This window comes from Hordeum vulgare, chromosome 1H (genome assembly GCF_904849725.1).
Source record: "Hordeum vulgare subsp. vulgare chromosome 1H, MorexV3_pseudomolecules_assembly, whole genome shotgun sequence".
NCBI classification, from domain to species: domain Eukaryota; kingdom Viridiplantae; phylum Streptophyta; class Magnoliopsida; order Poales; family Poaceae; genus Hordeum; species Hordeum vulgare.
The window spans coordinates 293,466,816-293,477,822 of NC_058518.1; positions in this window are offsets into that span (position 1 = coordinate 293,466,816).

Sequence of the window (11,007 nt, forward strand, 5' to 3'; positions counted from 1 at the left end):
TCATATTTACAAAAACAAAATAGATAGAGTTCATACCAGTTTTTCCAGCCTCAGTCACTTCATCATATATCATCATTATTGCCTTTCACTTGCACGACCGAACGATCTGAACAATAATAAGAGTGCTCGTGCATTGGACTAAGCTGAATCTGCAGGCAAACACAAAGGAGAAGACAAAGTAATATGGCTCTTTGAAAGCTAAACAGGTATGCATGCAAGAGCCACTAAACACTGTAACCAATATCTTCTACCTTGACCCAAAGAAAAAGAAAACTATTTACACGAGAAAGCTCCCAATAAGCAAAAGAAGAAAGGAAAATCTTTTTGGGTTTTCTCAAAAGGGCACAAAACAAGAAAACAAGAAAACGAAAATAAACTAGCATGGATAATCCGACGAACAAGGTGAAAGCATAAGCATGAATGTAAGGTCGGTGACAACACGTACTCCCCCAAGCTTAGGCTTTTGTCCTAGCTTGGTCTACTCCCAAGGCGGGTCTTGGCGAAACCCAAAATCATAATCGGGGTTATACGGGAGCGCTACAGCCACTGCCTGAGTAGCTGCCTCACGAAGACGAGCAGCCGTCGCCTCCCTCTCATACTCCTGTGCCTCTCCTATGGTTATGTAGTATCTCTGTTTTACCTGAAAGTCAAAGAAAGCAGGAGCAGGAAGGGTTATATGGAAGACACGCTGCCAGTTAAATATCAATCGGTATAGGAGGGATTCATCATCCCTCTCAAGGAACTGGTAGCGTGTCATAGAGACGCGGTCAAGGAAAGCTGTATGGAGCGGGGGATCTCCTGCGCGGATGGGTACTCCAAGAAAATTTGCTATGCGAGTGGCATAGATGCCGCCAAAGAAATCCCCCTCAATAGCATTCTTATCCAGCCTCCTTGCTATAATAGCTCCCATGTTGAAGCTTTTGTCACCCGTAACTGCGCTCTGAAGGATACTAAGGTCGGATGCGCATAGGTGACAATGTTCAACCTTACCGTTAATGCATCTACCTATGAAGAGGGCAAAGTAGTGCAAGGCAGGGAAATGAATGCTTCCTATGGTAGCTTGCGTGATGTCTCTAGTTTCTCCAACAGATATACTAGAGAAAAAAAATCTCTAACCGAAGATTTAGCAGGATCTTTAAGATTACCCCCATCGGGTATTTTGCAAATTCTGTTAAAATCCTCCAAATCCATGGCGTAGGATTTATCATACAAATCAAACAGTATGGATGAGTCACGGCCAACTGAAAATTTAAATCTACACACGAAAGAGGCAGAGACATAGCATACTGTTCACATTTATCTGGGAGGAATTCTTCTAACCCCGTATTGCGGACAAGTGTACCAAACTCATCCTTGAAGCCTGTCACAGCCAAATGAGCAAGAACACGGGTTTGAGCTACGAAACGATTTTTTCTGGAGGTAGAGGAAGAGGATGGGAGCCGGAATGAGTGGAGGGGGTCCCTGTGGGCCCCACAAGCTTGCTTGCCGCGGCCAGGGGGGTGGCCGCGGTGACGGGGCTTGTGGCCCACTGGTGTGGCCCCCCAGGCCAGCTCTCAGTCCCAGTATTTTTCAAATATTCCAGAAAAAATCATACTAGATTTTCAGGACCATCGAAGAACTTTTATTTTCAGGGCATTTTTCTCCGGGACGCTAAAACAGAAAACAGGGGAAACTAAACTAAACCTATCATTTTTCTTCTAAGCAAAAGAAAGTGAAAGCTTAAAACAGAGGTATGTGACTCTTTGATTCATCCATTTCATGGTCATCGAAAGAAATCCGTCAATGGGGTTGATCAAATCCTTATGACAAAAACTTTCTCGAATCGCAAAAGAGAACGGAGAATTTTCGAATAGTCACTAAGTCACCTCAATGGGGACATGAATCTCCCCAACAAGCAAATCATACTTCATCTTGACACGAGGAATAGGGCACTCAAAGCTCCCAATAAGAACCGATGAAGTTTTTTCGATAGCATTGATGCAATGTACTTGATACCGTTTCTTCGGAAAGTGCAATGTATGCTCATTACCGTTGACATGGAAAGTGACATTGCCTTTGTTGCAATCTATAACAGCCCCTGCAGTGTTTAAAAAGGGTCTTCCGAGGATGACAGCCATGGCATTGTCCTCGGGAATATCCAAGATAACAAAGTCTGTTAAGATAGTGGTATTAGCAACCACAATAGGCACATCCTCGCAAATGCCGATAGGGAAAGCAGTTGATTTGTCAGCCATTTGCAGAGAAATTTCAGTGGGTGTGAACTTATCCAGTTCAAGTCTACGATAAAGAGAGAGCGACATAACACTAACTCCGGCTCCAAGGTCACATAAGGCAGTTCTTACGTAGTTTCCATTAATGGAGCAAGGTATAGTGGGCACTCCGGGATCACAAAGTTTCTTAGGAGTTCCACCTTTGAAAGTGTAATTGGCAAGCATGGTGGGATCTCAAGATCTGGTATCTTCCGTTTATTGGTCATGATATCTTTCATGTACTTGGCATATGGAGACATTTTGAGCATATCAACTAACCGCATCTGCAGAAATACGGGTCTTATCATTTCAATAAAGCGCTCAAAATCCTCATCATCCTTTTCCTTGGATGGCTTAGGAGGAAAGGGCATAGGTCTCTGAACCCATGGCTCCCTTTCTTTACCATGCTTCCTAGCAGTGAAGTCATTCTTATCGTATCTCTTAGGTTGTGGGTTATCAGGATTAACCGTAGGTTCAATCTCCACATCCTCATCATTGCTAGTTTGAGCATTAGTATGAACATCGCTGTCCATATTGTCACCAGGTTCATGTTCATCACCAGATTGTGTTTCTGCATCAGACGCGAAAATATCATTTGGTTCTTTAGGTGTGACAGTATTTGGTGAACTAACATGCAGGTTTCTATCATCCTTCTTCTTCTCCTTAGGATGACTGGGTGTATCAGCATTAATTCCTTGAGAATCTTGATCAATTCTCTTAGAATGGCCTTCAGGATACAAAGGTTCCTGAGTCATTTTGCCTCCTCTAGTAATGACTCTCACAGAGTTGTCATTTAATTCATTGAGCAAGTCATTCTGAGCTTTAAGTACTTGTTCTACCTGAGTAGTAATCATAGAGGCATGTTTACTCAGAAGCTTCAGATCATTGACATTTCTATCTACACAAGCACTTAAATGACCAAGCATACGAGTGCTTTGTTCCAAATGTCTGCTAACATAATCATTGAAACTCTGTTGTTTGGCAACAAAGTTGTCAAATACATCAAAGCATAGGCTAGCAGGTTTGTCAAAAGGAATATCACTCTCATCAAACCTACACAGATAATTTACTTCTACTACCTGTATCGGGTTATCGAGACCATCGATCTCTTCGATAGGTGGTAGATTTTTGACACCTTCAGATCTAATGCCTTTCTCTTGCATAGATTTCTTGGCTTCTTGCATATCTTCAGGACTGAGGAATAGAATACCTCTTTTCTTCAGAGTTGGCTTAGGAGGTGGTTCGGGAATGGTCCAAGCATTATCGTTGATCAAGATGTTATTCAATAGGATCTCAGCTTGTTCTATAGTTCGTTCCCTAAAAACACAACCGGCACAACTATCTAGGTGGTCTCTAGAAGCATCTGTAAGTCCGTTATAGAAGATATCAAGTATCTCGTTCTTCTTAAGAGGGTGATCAGGCAAAGCATTCTGTAGCTGGACGAGCCTCCCCCAAGCTTGTGGGAGACTCTCTTCTTTGAGTTGAGCAAAGTTGTATATTTCCTACAAGGCAGCTTGCTTCTTATGGGCAGGGAAATATTTCTCACAGAAGTAATAGACCATATCCTGGGGACTACTCACACATCCAGGAGCAAGAGAAGTGAACCAGGCTTTAGCGTCATCCTTTAGAGAGAAAGGAAACAGCTTAAGGATATAGTAGTGGCGGATCTTCTCCTCACTAGTGAAAAGGGTGGCTATATCGTGTAGTTTGGTAAGATGGGCTACGACCGTCTCAAAATCATAACCGTGGAAAGGATCAGATTCAACTAGAGAGATTATCTCAGGATCGACAGAGAATTCATAATCCTTATCGGTGATAAATATAGGTGAAGTGGCAAACTTCGGGTCGTATTTCATCCTAGCTTTCAGAGATTTTTTTCCTTCCACTTGAGAAGTAATTTCTCAGCGTCATAGGCATCCTTACACGAAAGAAATTCTCAGCTATCTCTCCCTCCATAACGTAACCCTCAGGTATATCAGGCAATTCATATATAGGAGAGCTAGATCTACCAGGAGCAAAAGCAGGTTCTACCTCAATAGTATCGGCAGTTTCAGAAGCATCACGAGCATTGGCAGTAACTCTAGCAATATGAGCATCAAGGAACACCCCTAGTGGCACATCAGGCAAAGTAGTATCTCTAGCAGTATCAAGCATAGCATCTCTAGAATCATCAGGCAAAGCAGTATCAGGCATAGTATCTCTATCCGTATCAGGCATAGCATCTCTAGCAGTAGCATCATAAGCATCATCAAGCACAGGCGACATATCAAGATTTCTAGCAGGAGGTGATGTCGCAAACTTACTCATAACAAAAGGTGAATCAAGTGCAGAGCTAGATGGCAGTTCCTTACCTCCCCTCGTAGTTGAGGGCAAGACTTTGGTTTTTGGATCTTTCAGATTCTTCATAGTGATCAGCAGATATAAATCCCAAGTGACTCAGAGAATATAGCAATCCCCTCCCCAGCAACGGCGCCAGAAAAAGCTGCTGCTAGCAGTCCCCGGCAATGGCGCCAGAAAAAGCTGTTGACGTGTCCCTCACTTGATGCCTCCGCGGCAACAGAGCCAGAACTGCTCCCAGATGCTCAACAATTAGCAATTGTCTTGCAATGGCCCACCAGCGCGTGGGTTCGCGGCAGTTTTCGAGGGTAGAGTATTCAACCCAAATTTGTTGGTTCGCCCGACAGGAAGTGAAAGGATACTCTCAAGTATTAGCAGCTGAATGTGTCGGATTCAACCGCACCTGAAAGATTAGTATCTGCAAGCAAAGTATCAGTAGCAAAGTAGTACGATAACAACGGTGTCAGAAACGATCTGTTGACGGCAGACTATTCCTAACGGTCGTATCAATGGCGCCAGAAGTTGACCGTGGATGAAAAATATTCTTTCCCGTCAACGGCGCGAGAAAAAGGTATTGTAGCAGGTAGCAGCAGTGTAACGAGTAACAGCAGTGGCAAGGAACAACAGTAGTGACAGCAGTAGCAAGTAGCAACATTAGCAAGTAGCAGCAGTAGCAGCAGAGTAGAACAAGTAACAGCAGTAGAGCAAAACAAGTAACAGCAGCAGAGCAAAACAAGTAACAACAGCAGTGGTGGGACAAACTCGTAGGCAATGGGTCGGTGATTCGTTTGGATGACATTCATCATGCAATAGCTATAACATGGAGAGATATGTGGCTAGCTCCCGTTCGTCAATCTGATGTAGGCATGCATTCCGTGTGTAGTCATACGTCCTTAGGGAAAAGAACTTGCATGACATCTATTGTCCATCCCTCCCGTGGCAGCGGGGTCCAAAAGGATACTACGGGGTATTAAGGTTCTCCTTTTAATAAAGAACCGGAATAACGCATTAGCACTTGGTGAACACATGAACTCCTAAAACTATGGTCATCACCGGAAGTGGTTCCGGTTATTGTCACTCCGGGGTTGCCGGGTCATAACACATAGTAGGTAACTACAACTTGCAAGATCGGATCTAAAACACACATATATTGGTGACAACATAATAATTTCAGATCTGAAATCATGGCACTCGGGCCCTAGTGACAAGCATTAAGCATGGCAAAGTAGTAGCAACATCAATCTCAGAACATAGTGGATACTAGGGATCAATCCCCGTCAAAACTAACTCGATTACATGATAGGTATCATCCTACTCATCACCGCCCAGCGAGCCTATGAATAGATTACTCACGAACGATGAAGAGCTTCATGGAATTGGAGAGGGAAGAAGGTTGATGATGACGATGGCGACGATTTCCCCTCTCTGGAGCCCAAAAAGGACTCCAGATCTGTCCTCCAGATGAAGAACAGGATGTGGCGGCGCCTCCGTATCGCAAACGCGATGAAATCTTCTCTTCTGATTTGTTTCGGGACGAAAGTGAATTTATAGATCTAAGTTTGGGGGCGGCAGAGCCACCTGGGCCCCACAAGCTTGGTTGCCGCGACCAGGGGGTGGCCGTGGCAACAGGGCTTGTGGCCCACTGGCACATCCCCTCTGGTGGATCTTTGCGCACGTATTTTTCATATTTTCCAGAAATATTCTCCGTAAATTTTCAGGACGTTCTGAGAACTTTCATTTCTGCACAAAAACAAACCATGGCAATTCTGCTGAAAATAGCGTCAGTCCGGGTAAGTTCCATTCAAATCATGCAAATTAGAGTCCAAAACAAGGGCAAAAGAGTTTGGAAAAGTAGATAAGATGGAGACGTATCAATTGCCACAAGGTAATGACATGGTGAGTAGTGGCGATCATGGCAATGATGATAGTGGGTTTATTGTTGATGATCCTTCTTCACTATATTATTGCAATGCTTCATCTTTGGGCATTAACACTTCGAGCACTCTAAATGTTTTACATGCTTGTGTTGATAGTCCTTGCATATCATGTAAAAACTGCTTGACTAAATCTCATGATGATATGCTTCCTATATCTTGTTGCCATGATAAAAATGTATATATTTCCTCGAGTTGTTGTGCTAACAATGTAGAGGAAATTCACCACTCCATGGAACAAGATGTGGCCTTGAATGATGCTTCAAGGGATCCTACATCATCATCTATTGTTACTCACTTTTGCCTTATGGCCAAGGCTTGAAAGGTATCTCCTACTTTGAATCCCAATGTATCCCATGATGATGATGTTGATGATAATGAGGATGAGAATAATGATGAAGAGAGTGATATTATTGCATCCTTAAAAATTAAGGGTGAAATGATTTTTAAATCTATTTATAAGAATAAACTTGCTTGTTCCAACTTCTTGCAAATCATGTCTATTGCCACTGAGGGCAAGAAATACATTGAGGAGTTGGAAGCTCATCTCGAGGAGCATGAGGCCACCATTGAGACAATGGAAGGTCATGAGCGTGATTACGCTAATGAGATCGCGGAGCTATCTCAAGCTCTTGAAAATGAACAAACCACCAAGGAATCTCTTGAGGAAACCTTTGCTATAGAATTATCTAGATTAAAGGAATCCCATGAAAGAGCTGTGGAGGTGGCTATTTTAGAACTAAAAACGATAAGCTTGAAGTTGTGCATGCTAAAATTGTTGAGGACTATGAGCACCTCGAAAATGGCTCAAGGGCTATTAAGAGTTCGCTCATCGAACTCACCGAGTCTCATGCTCAACTTGAAGCTTCATATGCTAAGGAGCTTGCCAAGTTGCCTTCTCCTCTTATTGTTAATAATGATGCTTGTGCTACTAACTCTACTACTTGTGAAGCATCCATTTTAAAGGAGAATGTTGAGCTAAGGGCTCAACTTGAGTTGCTATCTAGCAATTATGGGAAATTGGAAGAAAGTCATGCAATGCTCACAAGCTCTCATGATGATCTTCTAGTATCCCATAATGTGCTAAAATTAGCTCATGAGGCTATTACTACCAAGGTAACATCGAGTGAGCCTCATGTGGACATTAGCACTACTTCTAGTCAAAAAGCTATATTGCCATGTGCTAGTCCTCGTAATTCATCTACTCATAATGTTGATACATCTTGTGATGAATTACTTTCCATGCCTTGTTTATCTAACAATGAAGCTTATACTTCCTCTAGTACTTGGGTTGATACTAAACATGTAGAGGAAATCAAAGAGCTCAAGGCCCAAGTCACTTCCTTGAAGAAAGACTTGGAAAAGAGTCATGAAGGAATGTCCACACTCAACAATGTATTGTGTGGGCAAAAATCCCCAAATGACAAAGATGGACTTGGATTCAACTCCAACAAGAAGAATAAGTACAAAAGCTTCAAGAAGAAGGGCCAAGAACAAGTCAAGAATTTGGCCAAGATTATTTGCTTCAAGTGCAAAATTGAAGGGCACCATGTTAGATCTTGCCCATTAAATAAGAAGCCTCAAAGTCACAAGCAACAAGGGAAGCAGCCACAAGTTCAATCACGCACTCAAGTACAAGTTGAAGAAAGGCCCCTTCCCAAGAAGACCCAAGCCAACACTCCTCATGTTGAGAAATCAATAGGGAAGAAATTAAAGGGTAGATGTTGCTACTTATGTCGTGAGAAGGGTCACTTCGCTTATTCTTGCACGAGAGGTAATTTATCCAACCCAATCATTATTGATGATATATATTCTCTTGGGAAGGATAATGTTGGCAATGTGTTTGCCAAGTTTGTTGGTACTCAAAGTGGTGTCAAGAAAAGTACCATTTGGGTTGCCAAGCCTATTGTGACTAACCTCTTAGGACCCAGCGTGGTTGGGGACCAACAAGCTCAAACTTGATCGATAGGTGAATGTGGAGGGCATTAGAGACTTGGATACATAATGAAGAATTAAGGGATCTTCATCATTCATATTATCTCAAGCCAAGTCATTTGGATTATCGAGTTTCTATCTTATATCCAATGTGCCTCCTTACGGTAACTTGTACTTAAACTGTTTACATTGTTAGTTGCTTGCCCCTTTGCATGTTGTGGTTTTGTACCTTGCATGTGTTTGTATATGTTGTGCTTCCAACTTGCTTATCTTGAGTAATCGAGTATGTGTATGTTGGTTTGCATATCATGTACATGTGAGTCTTGTATTGAGCCTTTTTGCATCTTGTTTGTATCTTTGTTGGCACTTGTGAGAGATTAATGGATTATCCCATTGTGGGGGAGTGATGTGCTTTGCACACCTCATAATCCTATAAATGTGTAAACATGGACAATACCACTTAGTATTGATATTTCAAGATTATCTAGTTTTTATGTGGTATGTCTTACTCATGAGAAATTCAAATTCTATATGGTCCATTAATTATATCTTGTAGGTTTTAATTTGTCACTAGTTAATATCGTTGGGTTATCACATTATGGGGGAGTAATATGCTATGTGCATATTACAAGCCTAGAAAATGTGTACATTTGAGGTATTGCCACTTAGTGTTGATATTGTAAATTATCTTGTTCCTAGGTGGCATGTTAGCTCTACAAGTGTCATTTGCTTGCGTTTTATGGGTAAAGATGATGTTGGATATATTTGCGATCTACCAATGAGTATTATTTCCAAAATACTTCTTGCCCTTGACAATTGGTATTCCCATAATGTGGTAGAAATTGCTAATCGTCTTTACATTGGATTTTGTGTTTCGTTTGTCTTCCTTGAATCTTGTGGATCTATTTTAACATGTCTAGTGTTTTATAGATATAGAGAAAGTGATGATCCCATCTTGTGCATTTTGTATTTATATGCAAATTCTATATAAGGCACATCCCTTGGGGGAGCTATCCTATTTTCTTTAGAACACTCTCTTTATTCGCCCATCATAAAATCTTTTGATCCCCATCGAGTGAGTGTTGATGGGAGGCAAGTCTTGCTCTTTATGATGCTTTGTGCCATCATGAAAATTTGTCGAGGGTTTGGATTGTTGGAACCTAGCTCTCTTTTGGAAACTAGATACCTCGTGTTTGTTTTCCTTTAATTGGTATCTTGATTCCTTTTATTTGGCATGTGTCAATGGATATCTCATTCCTTGAGGTACCTTTTAACTGATATCCTTCAAGTGATAGTTTATCACTTGGTATCTTATTATCACTTGATACCTTGTCTTTTGGTGTCTTATCAACTTTTGTGTTGAGTTGATTCTTGAAAGCCTTGAGCATGCATATTTACTATATATAGCTTCTTTTGCTTGCTTTCATTCTTTGACCCAATATATAGGAGAAACTCCACCTTGTCATAAATTGGCTAAAGTGTGCATGAAATTCAAATTCATATCTATGTGTACATATGTATGTGGAGTTTGTCCTATGTGTTGTTGGTTTTCTAACTCTTTGGTCCCAATGAGCTTGGGCACCATTTTGTTTGCTTTGTTGTTCCAGGAACAATTGGAGATGCGTTGGATGCTCGGCTCACCTACAAGGAAGGTGTTGACACCGTGTGCTTAACGGTGCCAAGTTAGGATGATCAACGAACAACCATCTACTACATCAATCCAATGATGTCTCGGTAACAAGTATCTACTTCATGCATACATTCCTTGCAAGGCCCGAACATGTCTTCTCTTGGGTGAGCGGTACTACCGTGGGTAGCCACGGTACTACCGTGGGTAGCCACGGTACTACCGCTGGAGATGTGTTACTGCTGCACTCATGCAGTAGCAGCACCGATGCGGTACTATCGCATCCAGAACATTAGTATTTTTCTGCTGTCGCTGGACGAATGGGAGTAAAAATTTACAACTGCTCGCCAGACAGTCCTACCGTGATTACGTGCGGTACTACCGCTCCTTCGGGACCGCGAGGGGTTATACTCTCTTCTCGTGGTTCTGTCTCTCTCGCCAGGTTGCATCTTGGCATGAATCTCTTGATTCGTTCTTGTGGTACTTGTTTCCTTTCTCAAATCATACAAATAATGATGTCTCATTGCTAGTTGGGATGTCTTTGATATTCGTATGTTGAAAGTTCATATTGTACAATAAGAAAATATTAGGCCATGTGATATGCTTCCAAGCAAAGACCTTATTGATATTATTTATGACTTCCTTTTCGATATCTTGTTTGTTCCTTCTTGTAACCATTTTGTGTGTACATCCTTCTTTGTGGATATATATCATCATGATTGTCTTCTACCTAGAATCTTTTACACATGAGAGAAGTTACATCTCTAATTGATATCCTCTTTTCTTTCACGTCCACCGTTACATTTCCTTTTTCCGTTTTTGGTGGCTTTGTGAAAGGATTTGTCTTGAGTGTGTATCTTATATTCTTGCATCTTGATGCACTCTTTGGTGGTGAAGATTATTTTTCCTCATGCTTTTCTTGATG